The 14,643-nt window shown below is 43.2% G+C and overlaps 1 protein-coding gene and 1 pseudogene across 3 annotated transcripts in view; one reads left to right on the top strand and one right to left on the bottom strand.

Annotated features, from left to right (window-relative positions):
- Positions 1 to 887: 887 nt before the first annotated feature.
- LOC102752689 lies at positions 888 to 4,539 on the bottom strand (annotated as a pseudogene).
- The window catches only part of CCSER2 (coiled-coil serine rich protein 2), a 185,112-nt gene continuing 173,693 nt past the window's right edge, over positions 3,225 to 14,643 (top strand). Inside the window, exons 1-2 of one of the 3 annotated variants that reach the window (XM_006767912.2) lie at positions 3,225 to 3,244; positions 4,407 to 4,474. The gene's annotated coding sequence lies outside the window, so the exon portion shown is untranslated. Of the gene's footprint in view, positions 3,245 to 4,406; positions 4,475 to 4,498; positions 4,518 to 14,643 lie in introns of those variants that run through there. The other 2 variants (XM_006767913.2, XM_015566671.1) reach the window with 2 other exon arrangements.

Raw genomic sequence — 14,643 nt, 5'->3', positions numbered from 1 at the left:
ATTTGCTTTTGTGTTTAGTCCCCCTTGCTCCAACACAAACTTAGAATCACTCAATACATTTTGTTGAATGAATGATGGAGTAAAGTAAAAAATATTTCAACATTGACCTAGTTTTGATTGATCCATTTGGTTGGGCTTTTACATCAATTTTATTTGTACAAAATAAACAAATGAGCAATACAGATAGCATGGTTAAGAGAGTCATACTCCAAAGTATCTTAGGAAATATTTTATTAAATGTTTGTTCTTATGAGCAGATAATGAGATTTGTTGATGATTTCATTATATATCACAAATCTCTATTTTTGTCTAAATATTTCAGTGTTTTTCTTTGTGGTGTCACTTTTTTCTCTTTGTCATTTCTATTTGGATGCTGGCCTTAGACACCCTCTACCCTAAACATAACTTAATTCATTTCTTAAACTTGATCTGGACTTTTCCATTTGTGTTTTTTTATATCACTACTTTGTAAGTTGCTTAGGTTTCTCTGCAGCATCTTTTTAAAAATAATTATTTATTTATTTTTCAACTTTTATTGTTGAAACTATTACACATGTCCTTCATTCCCCCCCACATCCTTTTGCTCACCTTCTCCCAGCCTTCTCCCTTCCCTGTCCTTCACCACACTGTTGTCTGTGACCAGGAGCTATGCATATATGTTCTTTGACTAATCTCTTCACCTTCTTTTATCTAGCCCTCCTGCCAAACTCTCCTTTGACATTGCTTCAGGCTGTTCCCATGCTCCATGTCCTGGTTCTATTTTGTTCATCAGCTTATTTTATTCATTAGATTACACATATAAGTGAGATCAGATGGTATTTGTCTTACTCTAACTGGCTTATTTCAATTTGCATAAAAATCTCCAGGTCCATGCATGTTGACCTCTGAGCTGGGGATCATGCCTCAGGTGGGAGGCTGAGGCCGGGCAGGTGTGGCCTGGGTTAGGGAGCTGGGGAGGGGGCGGGGGGCAGCATGGGCAGGGCGGGCACAGAGAACGTGAGCTTCTCAGTCTGGAGGAAGGCAATGTCCTTCTGATAGTAGGCGGCCTCATTGATGAACACGGGGTACACAGTGGGCTCCCCTTCATAGAGCACGTCCTTGCCACTGAACATCCGGAAGATGGGTGCTCCAGGCCGCAGTGGCTCGAAGTCTTGGTCCTGCAGCTGAGGATGCACGTTGCCTGCCAGGTCCCCGGCCTCCGTGTGTGGGAAGTCCACGCTGCTCACTTTTCTATACACTTCCATCTCAAAGGCAGGAAATGCGGTGCCCTGGTTGAAGAGCTGGATGAAGTCCAGGGCTGCGGCCACCAAGGCCCTCATCCTGACGAGAAGGTCAGCCCGCAGCACTCCCTGAGGCTGGGGGCCCAGCTCCAGGCCCAGTCCACTCTTGGCCATGGAGTTGACGCTGTAACTCTCTTCTCCGGGCAGCTGGTACAGGAAGACCCTGCAGGGCAGCTCCGGGCTCTGCAGCTGTAGGTGGCGGCACAGATGCATCGCAAAGACGTTGTGGGCAGATTCCACGATGAGGCAGGTACCCATGCTGGTCGTGGTGTTGTGCAGGTCCAGGACGAAGTCAAAGGCCTGGCCCGAGGCCTTGGGCCCCAGCAGTTGGTTCAGCTCTTGGACCCTTGTCACCTCATATGGGTCATCCGGGTGTACCCTGGCAGTGAGGAAGGCGCTGGTGAACTCGCGGTTGAGGTCACAGTCCACGTAGCGGTGGCAGACGGCTGTTGCTGCTGGGTTGGCCAGCACGGGCACTGCGGAGAACCTGGGTCTCTGCAGCTCCCCCGGGGCTTGCAGCCAGTACTGCACCAGGTAGACACCAGACATCTTATTGCTGTGGGTGCCCCCGATCACTGCCACATGGCTCAGGGCTCTCGAGGCTCAGCTGCGAGCACATCCCGTGTGGGTGGAGGGCCCGGTGGGTGGGCCTGGTTAGGGCCTGGTGCTGAGCTGGGGTGGGGTGGGGTGGTGAGCTTCCTGAGGTGTGACGAGTCCCAGAGTCCCAGCCAGGCAGCTCAGCTGTCTGTCAAAAGATGTGAGTGAGGGCAGCTCAGCGGAGTGCCACTGCCCCTCCACCTCCACTGACCCACTCAAGGGCTCTCCCTCCCGGTGGTCTAACCCAGGAGGCCCTCAACATTGCAACATAGGAGTTAGAACAGCCGTGGGGAAACTACGGCCCGTGGGCCGGATCCTGCCCGTTTGACATGAATAAAACCAAAAAAAAAAAAGACCGTACCCTTTTATGTAATGATGTCTACTTTGAATTTATATTAGTTCACACAAACACTCCATCCATGCTTTTGTTCCGGCCCTCCGGTCCAGTTTAAGAACCCATTGTGGCCCTTGAGTCAAAAAGTTTGCCCACCCCTGGTATAGATTCTTTCTCAGCTGTCTTTACTGACTCCTATCCCTTAATGTTAATGCTTCCTGAGGTTTCAGGCTGACTTCTGTTTTTTTCTTCATTCTGCCATGCTTTCTTGAACACATGTTTTTCATGATTTCCTTTCTGTGTTCATTTCCTCAGCCCATTTTTCTGGTGAGCACTTCTAGTCCTTAGGTTTGCTACCTAGAATGCCCATCTGATTGTCTAGTAGAAAAATCTGTGCTTAGCCAGTGTTGCTCAGTGGTTGAGCATTGGCCTATGAACCAAGAGGTCACTATTCAATTCCCAGTCAGGGCACATGCCTGGCTTGGTCCCCAGTAGGGGGTATGCAAGAAGCAGCTGATAAATGATTGTCATCATTGATGTTTCTATCTCTCCTCTCTCTCTCTCCTTCTCCCTTCCTCTCTGAAATCAATTAAAATATATATAAAGAAAACCCTTCCTCTCTGAAATCAATTAAATTATGTATGAAGAAAACCTGAAACTTAGAACATCAAAAATTAAGTACATGTTTTTTTTTCCATTCACCTAATTTTTCCATTTTGATTATTGATGCTGCCAGTCACTCAGTTACCTAAGTTATAAACCCAGGAATCATCTTGACTTCTGTCTCCTATTCCTCATTTTCCATTAGCTGTCAAGTCCTGCTGATGGAGCTATTTCCCCTCCATTCCCTTCACTATTTCTTATGAGCCAGGTTCTAATTTCCTGAGCAGAACATTGTAAAAAGCCTCTTCTGTTTGGTCCTGGACATTGCAAACAAGTTTGACATGCTTGTATGTTGGTTATATTATGTAGGAATGCCAAAGGCAAAATAGTTATGGGTGCCACACCACTAATCCCTGTTTATCCATTAAAGGTCAGTTTCCTAAACATTTTTATTAGATGACATTGTTAGTAAATATTTATGCTTTTTATAAGAAACTTGCTTAAGGATTAAGAGTATGATTTATAAGGATTAGAGGGGAAAAGCAAGAAAAGATGTATAGAAGTAGAAGTCTGGCTGGGTTAAGTGCCAGAAATGATCTAATAGGACATTTTCTTAATGAGCTAGAAAAAAAGATTAAAAGTTTGAAAGTAATACTTGGTGCTTGGTAGTCAAATATCAGTTAGGAGCAGTTAACTATAGGAAGATCTTGAGACTGAATAGGCAGAAATGACGTCTTTGCTATTGGGAATTGTAAGCTAATCTATTTGAGTAGTACTCTGAAGAGATGCTATTTAGCTGTCAGTTAATACCCAGGAGAGACTCCTGATATCATTATTTATGTTCCTGGAAGATATTGGCCTAATGTACTAATGCTGCAGATGTGGTAACATAATCACTGTGCCTCTACATCGTCTAATGCAGTGGTTCTCAACCTTCTGGCCCTTTAAATACAGTTCCTCATGTTGTGACCCAACCATAAAATTATTTTCATTGCTACTTCATAACTGTAAGGTTGCTACTGTTATGAATCGCAATGTAAATATCTGATATGCAGGATGGACTTAGGCGACCCCTGTGAAAGGGTCGTTCGACCACCAAAGGTGTCGCGATCCACAGGTTGAGAACCGCTGGTCTAATGTGTTTCATAACCACAAGTTGTTTAGTATAGAATCATTATTTTCTGAAACCAGATATAACCATAGAAATGCTCTTAGTTTCTTGAATTTTTTTATTTTCAAGCAGATTTTAGAATTTGTCTTGCTTATAACATTTTAAAAAGTCCAAATTTGTAGAAGAAAGTACTTTAAAATGTGAGTCCTTTATATTCTAAATGACTTAGCACATGTTTAAAAAGAATTGAATTTTATGTATTGTGAATATTTTGCACAAGTATTATATGTATTTACATTAGCTTTTGCTGTAATATTGGTCTTTATTTACTTTCTGATGATTTTAGGATTTATGAGGGTGGCACTAGATTCTCACCTAGTGTAACTTACTGTAGAAAATCTATTTGAACATTCTGTATAGTAGTATTTTGAAGTTGAAAGTGGGGTGTGTGTATCATTTTGGCTTATATTGTTCTGCCTAGGAGCTCCACTCTGAAGGAGGTGAGACAGAAAGAAAAAGTTTCAGAGAGATTTACCAAGATGGACCAAGGTGGTGAATGGCATTTTGAGCCAAAGGAGTAGTGTGTTCCCTGGTAAGAAGTCCTGAAAGATCATGGTGTGATACAGACCCTTGGGTGGTTTGGTGTGAATGGAAGGCAGAGTTGGATAGTGGCGGGAGAGAGCAGCTGCCAAGTTTCCTTTAAAGCATTTAAAGGAGTTTCCTCCCTCCTCCCCCCTTCCCCCTTTCAGACTGCCTTTTATTTTTATTCATTTATTTTATTGATTTTAGAGAGAGGAAGGAAGAGAGAGAAACATTGATATGAGAGAAAAACATCAATCAGTTGCCTCCCAAAATCTGGGTATGTGCCTTGACTAGAACTTGAACCCACCACCTTTTGGTGTACGGGACAGTGCTTCAACAAACTGAGCCTCAATGGCCAGGATTACAGACTGCCTTTTAAAGAACAGAGAATCAATCATGAGAGATTTTTTAAAACTACATTTGTATTTCAGAGAAGAAGGGAGAGGAAGAAAGAGATGGAAACAACATTGATGAGAGAGAATCATTGATCAGCTGCCTCCTGCACGCCCGCTACTGGAGATTGAGCCCACAACTCAGGCATGTGCACTCCTGGTTCATAGGTCAATGCTCAACCACTGAGCAACGCTGGCCCGGCAATCATGAGAGATCTTGATAGAATTTTGTATTTAAAAAATCACGGAGTCTTAAAGTTGGATTCTCATTGTACTCCTTATCTGTCTTTCCTCCAATCTTTCAGTCTCAGAAAATGGTAGCATCATTTGATTAGCTGTCCAGGCCAAAAACCTGAGAGTCATTCTTGATTTCTGTCCTTCCCTTTTCTCTCATCTCTTGCATTTAACTCCTCACCAAGTGCTGTAGCTCCTATCTCCCCCACACATCTTCAACTCTATTCCTTTCTGTCCATCTACTTCAGCCTACTTAGTCCATCATCATTTCTTTTCTTAGGGTAGGACTCCTTCCTATCTAGCTTCTTAACTGATTTCCCTGCCTCCATGTTTTTTCCCCTTTGACTTATTTTCCATATAACAGTGAGAATGATCTTTTAGAAGTGAAAATCAGATCATGTCATTCTCCTGTTATAACCTTCAGTAGATTTTCATTGCGCTCATTTCATAACTAGCTCCTCTTCTTTTAGGCCACAACTGAAATATGCCCCTCTTAAGATGCCTTCCTTAATGCCCATTCTACTGTTTTCTCCTATAGCATTTCATAGTTTCCTTCACAGGTCTTATGATTTGTAATTACATTTTTATTTGTGTTTTTTTTTTGTTTGTTTTTGTTTTCTATACTAGCCCATAATTGCAAAAGCCATAGGGACCATGCCTGTCTTGTCAACTTTTTTATACCTCGCACATTGCTATGATCATAGCAGGTGAATAATAAATATTTGAATACACGAGTGAAAAGAAACTTGAGAGATTTTCTAATTCTACTGTCCAAGAGTCTTCGCCATCTCTGGCAAGTGATTGTCAGCTTGTTTTTGAACGCTTTCAGAGATGGGCAGCTTAGTGTTTTATGTGGTAGCCTATGACCTTGTTTGGTAATTATGATAGTTTGAAATATTTTCTTATTTTGGGCTTAAAACTGCTTTTCTTTTTTTTCCAACTGTTGATCCCAGTTCTGCCCCTCTCTGACACCCTTTAAACTGTTTGACAGCAACAGTCATATGTTCTCTTAGTTTTGTAAACGCTGTACTTTTCATCATGTGACATGGTTCTTCACCCTTACCCCTTTGTGTATATACATTTTGTTAGGGTAACTTTAAAAGTGGTATATTGAAGCATAAAGATGTTCATAATCTTTGGTCCTATAATTCATGGTTAAATAATTTATAGCACATTTGTTCAATATAATACATTGTATCCATTAATAATAAATGTAATGATAGAAATGTGGGCAATATTTATAAAATGATATTTTAAAAATAGAATATTAAATTATATCTAGACCATTATTATAGCCAAATGAGTGTGTAGATGTGATTTCGGGGGGCATAAAAAGTAATGAGAAAGTTGTGTTAAGGTGGTACAAGATGGTTTCAAATAAAGAGTATTTTATAGTTAGTTTAATAATAAAGGAGAAAATGTAATGCTTAGAACTATTAATGTCACTCCAACTAAAGGTAAGTGAGACTTTAATAGCCCGCAATAACTCTTTTGGTTTCGATACTGAGAGAAACTGAAATACAAATGGTAGATTAAATTATTGCATCAATGCTAAATTTAGTCAGGTTCATAACTGTATAGTGGTTACATTAAAAAAATTCTTATTGGGAGGTTGGGGGTTAATGGGGGGGATGAGGACACATTTGTAATACCTTAACTAATAATAATAAAAAAATTCTTATTCTTAAGAAATGCATATGAAAATACATATTTTTATATTTTATGCAAGAGAGCAAATGGTAACCAAATGGCATAAAATATTAACAACAAGTAAATCTGGATAAAGACTATACAGATACTCTTTGTACTCTTCTTACTCTTGCAACTTTTATTTATTACATCTAGTTTTATTTAAAAGTTTCTTATAAGAAGCTATTTTTATCAGATTTATCTCTTTTTCAAGGCTTATCTGTCTTCCTCAGGCACATTTTGTGATTCATAAAATGGAATAAAACAACAGGCTTTTTTTTTTTTCTAGAAATAATAGCAAGATTTGAAAAGATAGGAGAGAGGATAAATTCTTTGTTTTTTTGTTTGTTTGTGTATTATGATAGCCTCTAGCCACATGTAACTATTTAAATGAGTTAAAATTAAATAAAAATAAAAATTCAGTTCCTTAGTCACCCTCACCATATGTACTCAATAACTACATGTGGCTAGTGACTACTGTATTGGACAGGAAAGATATAGAATATTTTCATTATCAGAAAGTTCTATGGAAAGTGCTAGAATAAGTAATTGTTTGGGATGGGATTACTCATGAGAGGAGGGAGCCTGATTCCGGCACCCGAGAACTGCCCTCTTGCAATTCAGGACCCCTCGGGGGATGTCAGAGAGCTGGTTTCAGCCCAATCCCCGCAGGCCAGGCTGAGGGACCTCACCTGCCGGAGGGACCCTGCTCACACTGCAGACGCCCTTTGAGCTGAGGCAACGCCCCAGGTGCGACTGGCTGGGGAGGGCCGCAGGAAGTTGGCTCCAGAGCGTATCCAGCCTGTCTTGCCCAGTCCCGCCCTGCCGGCCACCTTCTAATTATTTTCCTTTCACTGTCTACGAATCTGTGTACCAGGGCACTAATATGAATATAAGTTCTTTGGTTAATCTCTTCCCCTCACCCCCTTTCCTTCTGATATTACCAGTCTGTTCAGTGTTTCCATGCCTCTAGTTCTATTTTATTCATCAGTTTATTTTGTTCATTAGATTCCTTGCTCTTTTATTTTGAATTTTAGATTTAATTGTTGATAGATATGTATTTATTGCCATTTTGTTGTTTTTAATTCCTTTTTTTTTCTTAAAAAAGACCCTTCAACATTTCATATAATACTGGTTTGGTGGTGATGAACTCCTTTAGTTTTTTTCTTGTTTATGAAGCTGTTTATCTGACCTTCAGTTCTAAATGATAGCTTTGCTGGGTTGTAGGTCCTTGCTTTTCATCACTTTGAATATTTCTTGCTACTCCCTTCTGGCCTGCAAAGTTTCTGTTGAGAAATTAGCTGATAGTCATATGGGAGCTCCTTTGTAGGTAACTAACTGGTTTTCTCTTGCTGCTCTTAAGATTCTCTCTTTGTCTTTAACTCTTGGCATTATAATTATGATGTGTTTTGGTGTGAGCTTTTTTGGGTTCCTCTTGTTTGGGACTCTGAGCTTCCTGGACTTGTAGTTCTATTTCTTTCACCAGGTGGAGAAGTTTTCCATCATTATTTTTTTCAATAGGTTTCAATTTCTTGCTCTCTCCCCTCTCCTTCTGGCACCCCCATGATGAGAGTGTTAGTATGCTTGAAGTTGTCCTAGAGCAGCGGTTCTCAACCTGTGGGTCGCGACCCCTTTGGGGGTCGAATGACCCTTTCATAGGGGTCGCCTAAGACCATTGGAAAACAATATATAATTACATATTGTTTTTGTGATTAATCACTATGCTTTAATTATGTTCAATTTGTAACAATGGAAATACATCCTGCATATCAAACAACTTTCAGGTGCCCATTGGCCATTTGTACGTCTTCCTTAGAAAATGGCATCTTGTTTACATTAAGCTACCAAGTGCTCAGAAACAAAAACCATCAGCCCTTAGCTTTTTATCTACACACTGTAAGAACTGATGAGGATCTATGTTTTCTTTGCATTGAAGTGCTGAAGATGGCTTCTCCTGTCTTCACATGTACTTACTTCCCTGTGTTTGTTTCTATGTTTTAGGTAGAACAGCTATGTCTCCCAGAGTGCCTTGTGTAGTAGGTGTCCTGTAGGGCCCAGTGGCTTAGCCTCCCCGGTCACCTGAGCTGGGTACTCTAGGTGCAACCCTGTGTGGTCTGTGTGTACTGTCCTGTTGTAGTTGAGGCTTGATTGCTGTTGGCATCACTGGGAGGAGTTGACCCCCCAGGCCAATGGGCTGTGAGGACCAGATGTGACTACAGCAGAAGAGCTGCTGTGCAGTAGAAACCCCTATGCAGCAGGACTTGCCTCAGTGGGGCTTTGGTGCTCACTCATTCTGCCCCTTGAGTGTGTTGCATGTGGATGTGTTAGAGTTAACCTGCTATGGTCTGAAGCTGTCTATTGGGTGCACTGATTCTGGGGCCTCATGAGAGGTATAAAGTCAGCCACTGCCTATTCTCTGCCTGGGCCTTCTGGCACAATAGAGTGATGTGCAGGTGGCTGCTGCTTGTTCTGGGCTTGGAGGTTCTCAGGAGATACCAACCTGTGAACCTTGGCAAGCTGTTGCTAGTGCCAGGCCTGGGGCCACTTATCCAGAGGTATGGGGCACACTGAGTCCAGCTGCTACTTATTTGATAGGTTTTAGGAAAATCTGAAGCCTGAGCCAGGACAGGTCATTCAGATGGAAAAGCCACTGCAGACAGCTTAGGTGGGGCTGCAAATTGGTGGGTTCCAGGGCAGGAGGTCATTAGTCAATGAGGCTGGTCCTGAGGCAGCCAAGGCTCTCACTTGTCTGGTCGTGCTGCTTTTCTGGGCTTGGAGCTAAAATACAACTGAGGCCTAGATGTTATCTTTAGGGAGGAAAAGGTTAAGGGGGAAATCACCAGGGTGGGGCAAACAGTGTGGGTCAGGCTGATGGAAACTCAGATATGGTGCCTGCCAGTCAGCTCTATGGTGGGTTTCAGCAGAGGAACAGTGACCTCTGCAAGCACTTTTGTCTTGGAGAAAGCTGCCCCACCTCTTGCCCTGATGCTAGACAATTTAGTTCCTTCCTGTATGTCCCTGGATGCTTTCAAGCTGCTGTCCCTGGTCTGGAGCTCAGAGGGAGTGAGTCCAAGTAAGTCCATGCACCAGCTCTTTGAGAAACTGCCTGTGTCTTCAGCTGCCTTTTAGGAAAATCTGAAGCCTGAGCCAGGACAGGTCATTCAGATGGAAAAGCCACTGCAGACAGCTTAGGTGGGGCTGCAAATTGGTGGGTTCTGGTTTTTACAGCCTGAAGTTACAGGGTCTTCTTTTCCCAACTCTGGAACGCTGGGCTGACTATTCTGGTGTGGGGCAGGGACCCAGGAGGTCATTAGTCAATGAGGCTGGTCCTGAGGCAGCCAAGGCTCTCACTTGTCTGGTCGTGCTGCTTTTCTGGGCTTGGAGCTAAAATACAACTGAGGCCTAGATGTTATCTTTAGGGAGGAAAAGGTTAAGGGGGAAATCACCAGGGTGGGGCAAACAGTGTGGGTCAGGCTGATGGAAACTCAGATATGGTGCCTGCCAGTCAGCTCTATGGTGGGGGAGGTTTCAGCATAGGAACAGTGACCTCTGCAAGCACTTTTGTCTTGGAGAAAGCTGCCCCACCTCTTGCCCTGATGCTAGACAATTTAGTTCCTTCCTGTATGTCCCTGGATGCTTTCAAGCTGCTGTCCCTGGTCTGGAGCTCAGAGGGAGTGAGTCCAAGTAAGTCCATGCACCAGCTCTTTGAGAAACTGCCTGTGTCTTCAGCTGCCTTCTCATCCTCAATCCCCACTGGTTTTTACAGCCTGAAGTTACAGGGTCTTCTTTTCCCAACTCTGGAACGCTGGGCTGACTATTCTGGTGTGGGGCAGGGACCCCTTACTCCTCATGGGAGGCCTCCACAGCCAAGACATGCCTTCGATTAAAAACAGCACAGTGGGGCCCTAGCCGGTTTGGCTCAGTGGATAGAGCATCAGCCTGTGGACTGAAGGGTCCTGGGTTTGGTTCTAGTCAAGGGCACATGCCTGGGTTGCGGTCTTGGTCCCCAGTAGGGGATGTGCAGGAGGCAGCCAATCAGCTATTCTCCCATTTGCATATTGCCTCTTTATTATATAGGCTATTAAACCCTGTGATGTGTACATTAGATCTGCATGACTCATTTATTTTATAATCAAAGTTTGTACCTATTATTCCCCTTCACCTTTTTCACCCATCCCCCCACCCCAGCCATCTCTGCTCACCATCAGTTGAAATCAATAAAGATATGTTTAAAACAACAACAACAATGAAAAAAATAAAGCACAGTGGGTGTCAGACCAGCCCATTCTGTGCTTCCTCCCCTCCTACCAGTCTCAGTGTGATTTCCTCTTTTAGTCTCTAGTTGCAGGGCTTCCATTCATCTAGATTTCAGGTAGTTCTGAATGATGGTTGTTCTGAATTTTAGTTGTAATTTTAATGTGGTTGTGGGAGGATGTGAGTCCTGCCTTTCCCTGTGCTGCCATCTTGGTTCTTCCTCCCATTACAATATTATTGACTGCTAGAGGCCTGGTGCACAAAATTCGTGCACGGGGCGGGGGGGGGGGTTCCCCCTCAGCCCAGCCTGCACCCTGTCCAATCCGGGACCCCTCGGAGGATGTATGACTGCCAGTTTACACCATCTTGTGTGGGTGTGAGGGTTAAATTGGCAGTTGGACATCCTTTTCACAATCCTGGACTGCTGGCTCCTAATCGCTCACCTGCTGCCTGCCTGGCCACCCCTAACTGCCCCCTGCTGCCAGCCTGATCGCCCTTCACTGCCTCTGTTGGCCTTGTTGCCCCTAACTGCCCCCCGCTGCCTGCCAGGTCTCTCCCAACTCCCCCCTCCCTGCTGGCCTGGTTGGTCCTAACTGCCCCCCCTGCCCGCCAGCCTGGTCACCTCTTACTGCATCCCCCTGCTGGCCTGGTCACCCCCAACTTCCCCCACCCATTCAGCCTGGTCGCCCCTCAAGGCCTCCCCACCGGCCCGGTCACCCCACACAGCCTGCTGTTCAGTCGTTTGTTTGTCTCTCACTAAACCCTCTCCGGGCCTGGTCATAGGCAGTTTTAATTTGCATATTGCCTCTTTATTATATAGGCTATTAAACCCTGTGATGTGTACATTAGATCTGCATGACTCATTTATTTTATAATCAAAGTTTGTACCTATTATTCCCCTTCACCTTTTTCACCCATCCCCCCACCCCAGCCATCTCTGCTCACCATCAGTTTGCTCTCTGTATCTATGAGTTTGTTTCTATTTTGAAATGTGTAATTTTTATATTGTTAATGTTTTTCAGGAGGCTCTGGTAACTTTTTTCTTCTAATTTTTCATACTTGTGTTTGGTGGCTATATTTTTTTCTCTCAGTAGAGTTAAATTGAGCATCTTCTTCAGCTTTCTTTTGTCAACCCCCACCCTTTTCCTCATATTCTTCTAAAAGTTAACTGAAGTGTTGATTTCTTAAAAAATAGATTATTCTTTGTTTTTTTCATTGAAATAGGCTTTATAGTTACTTTGAATAATTCTTAAATATTTTTTTCTCTTTCTATTCTATACAAGTTTATACTTATAGAAACAAATTTTCTGATTTGTGCTCCATGAATAGTTCTTGAATATTTTTTATTGTTAAATTTGATTGTTTCCTTCCCTACTCATTACAAAACTAAACACTTCAGTTACATATTTTTTTCTTGCAGTTTTTCACCTCCATGATCTCGGCTGTCTCTTCCAGCAGTGGAGAAGGTACTGGGAAAAGAATGGGGTAGTCAGTTCTATTCTAGTATTTTCATTTACAACAAAACCTGCTTGTTATAAAACAATAAGTTGATGTCAGAAAAGCAGCACAACCAGACAAGTGAGGGCCTTGGCTACCTCAGGACCAGCCTCATTGACTAATGACCTCCTGCCCTGGCACCGACCAAGACAGTGGAGACCATGACCCTGAAAGAGCACCCCTAGAAAGTTGATGACTGTTCTATTGAGACTCTCCCCTGAGAGCTCCCGTAAGATTCCCACCTGCAAGGAAGAGATAAATATGCTCAGGGCAAAGAACCTAGTGTGCATTCTCCCTCCAAGGAGCATGGCTGTGCCATTCCCACCTCCTCTCCTTCCCCCACAGGCATGTATTCCCTCATCTCTAAGGGACCCAGGAGACTTGCAACCAGGGGAGTAATGGGCAGCACCAGCAGCTCGTCCCAGGCTCACCCCCTGTCTCCCTTAAGACCCCCCTTTCTCAGACTTCTCAGTGAGCCAAAGCAGCCTAGGCTTGCCTGTTGATTCTTCTATGCCTTCCTTGCTTTGCTGTCCTAAGTCTTATTTTTGCTGCCAGCATGGACCCAGTACCCTTTGGCTCAGTGCTGTGTAGTCTTTCCCTTGGGATATCCTCATCCCCCACCCCCCTTTCCTTAAAGAAATTCAGTTTTTCTTTATTCACCATCGGAGATGGCTGTTTAGCCTGCCTGCTTATCACCAACTGAATCTTTCAATGAGCAGTTTGAAAACATAGGTTTATTGAGTGCAGCTTAAGAAAATGAATTGGAGAGAGGCCATTAGGGCAATAGTTAAATTTCAGTCCTGGTCCCACTACTTATTAGTTGTGTAACCTTGGGAAAAGTACTTAACTCCTCTATATTTAGTTTGTTTGTTTGTAAAGTACAGATTATATTTACATCATAAAGTAGTTGCTACATAGGTTAATATACATCAAACCCTTAGAATACTGCCTAAGGCAGCAGTCGCCAATCTTTCAGACCTCATGGACCACCAGTGGTCCATGGACTACCGGTTGGTGACCGCTGGCCTAAGGTATGGTAAGAGCTACAAAACAGTTAGCTGCCGTTGCTGTTGCTATTTCTGTGGCTGCTTCTACTACCCTCATCACCATATTGAGTGCCACTGAGTTGGCTTCAGTAGTCTTGGTTCTTTATTATCTGTATGAACTTGGACAAGGTACTTTCTTTGCAAACCTCAGTTTCTTCATCTCTGAAATGGAAGTAAATGTACCCATCCTGTGTTATAATGAAGTTAAGATATGATAATTCTTATAAACTGCTTAGCATAATGCTATGTACATACTGTTCTTAATAAAGTTAGCTATTATCATTTAGGTCCCTCACAGTCATGTTTTCCCTTTTGTCTTCAGCACAGACAATTAAGTCCTTCCATCTTCCTGGTCCCAGAGGAAGGAGAGTTTCTGGCCTAGGTCAGGGAGACACTGCATAGCCTACTTTCCACAGGGGTTCCTGTCTCTTGGGCTGTCGGCCCGAGCCAACCCCAAAACATCATTCATTTGTATACACTGATGTCTGTGATGTGTCACACTCTGTGCTAGATGCTGAGAATTTTATTAGCACCACGCTCTAACCAACTGAGCTAACCGGCCAGTAATGCTGAGAATTTTAAAAACAGATTTTAATTAAGATATTGATTATATAATTTTCATATACTATGTTTTTGAGATTATTTGTATTGCCCAAGTTCCCCATGCTCTTGCTGGTTGAGTTTGCTCATAATATTTAGTAAGACCTAGTCCCTGCTTTCTCCAGTCTCATTTAGCTGCAAGCACAGTTTCCACACCCTGCAGTCTCAGCCAGTCCTGACTGAGGTGGGGAGTGGGGCCTGCAGTCAGTGCGGCTAGTGTAGATGCACAGTTCAGTGTTCCAGGGCTCGAGCCCTGAGCAATGTGCTTGTAAGTCTGTAACCTTTTCTTGACTCAGCTGTAAATCAGAACCTTTGCATTGTTTTCCTGTTTAGCATTCCAGTTCTCAAAACAGGACTGTAAGCTTACCTTTTTCTTATATCCTGTTGGATCTTGCTCCAACTATTGTTCCTACCATTTTTTTTT

The sequence above is a fragment of the Myotis davidii genome, unplaced genomic scaffold (assembly GCF_000327345.1).
Source record: "Myotis davidii unplaced genomic scaffold, ASM32734v1 scaffold642, whole genome shotgun sequence".
NCBI classification, from domain to species: domain Eukaryota; kingdom Metazoa; phylum Chordata; class Mammalia; order Chiroptera; family Vespertilionidae; genus Myotis; species Myotis davidii.
Note: the sequence above shows the minus strand (reverse complement) of the source record. Positions and strands in the feature narration are given on the sequence as shown.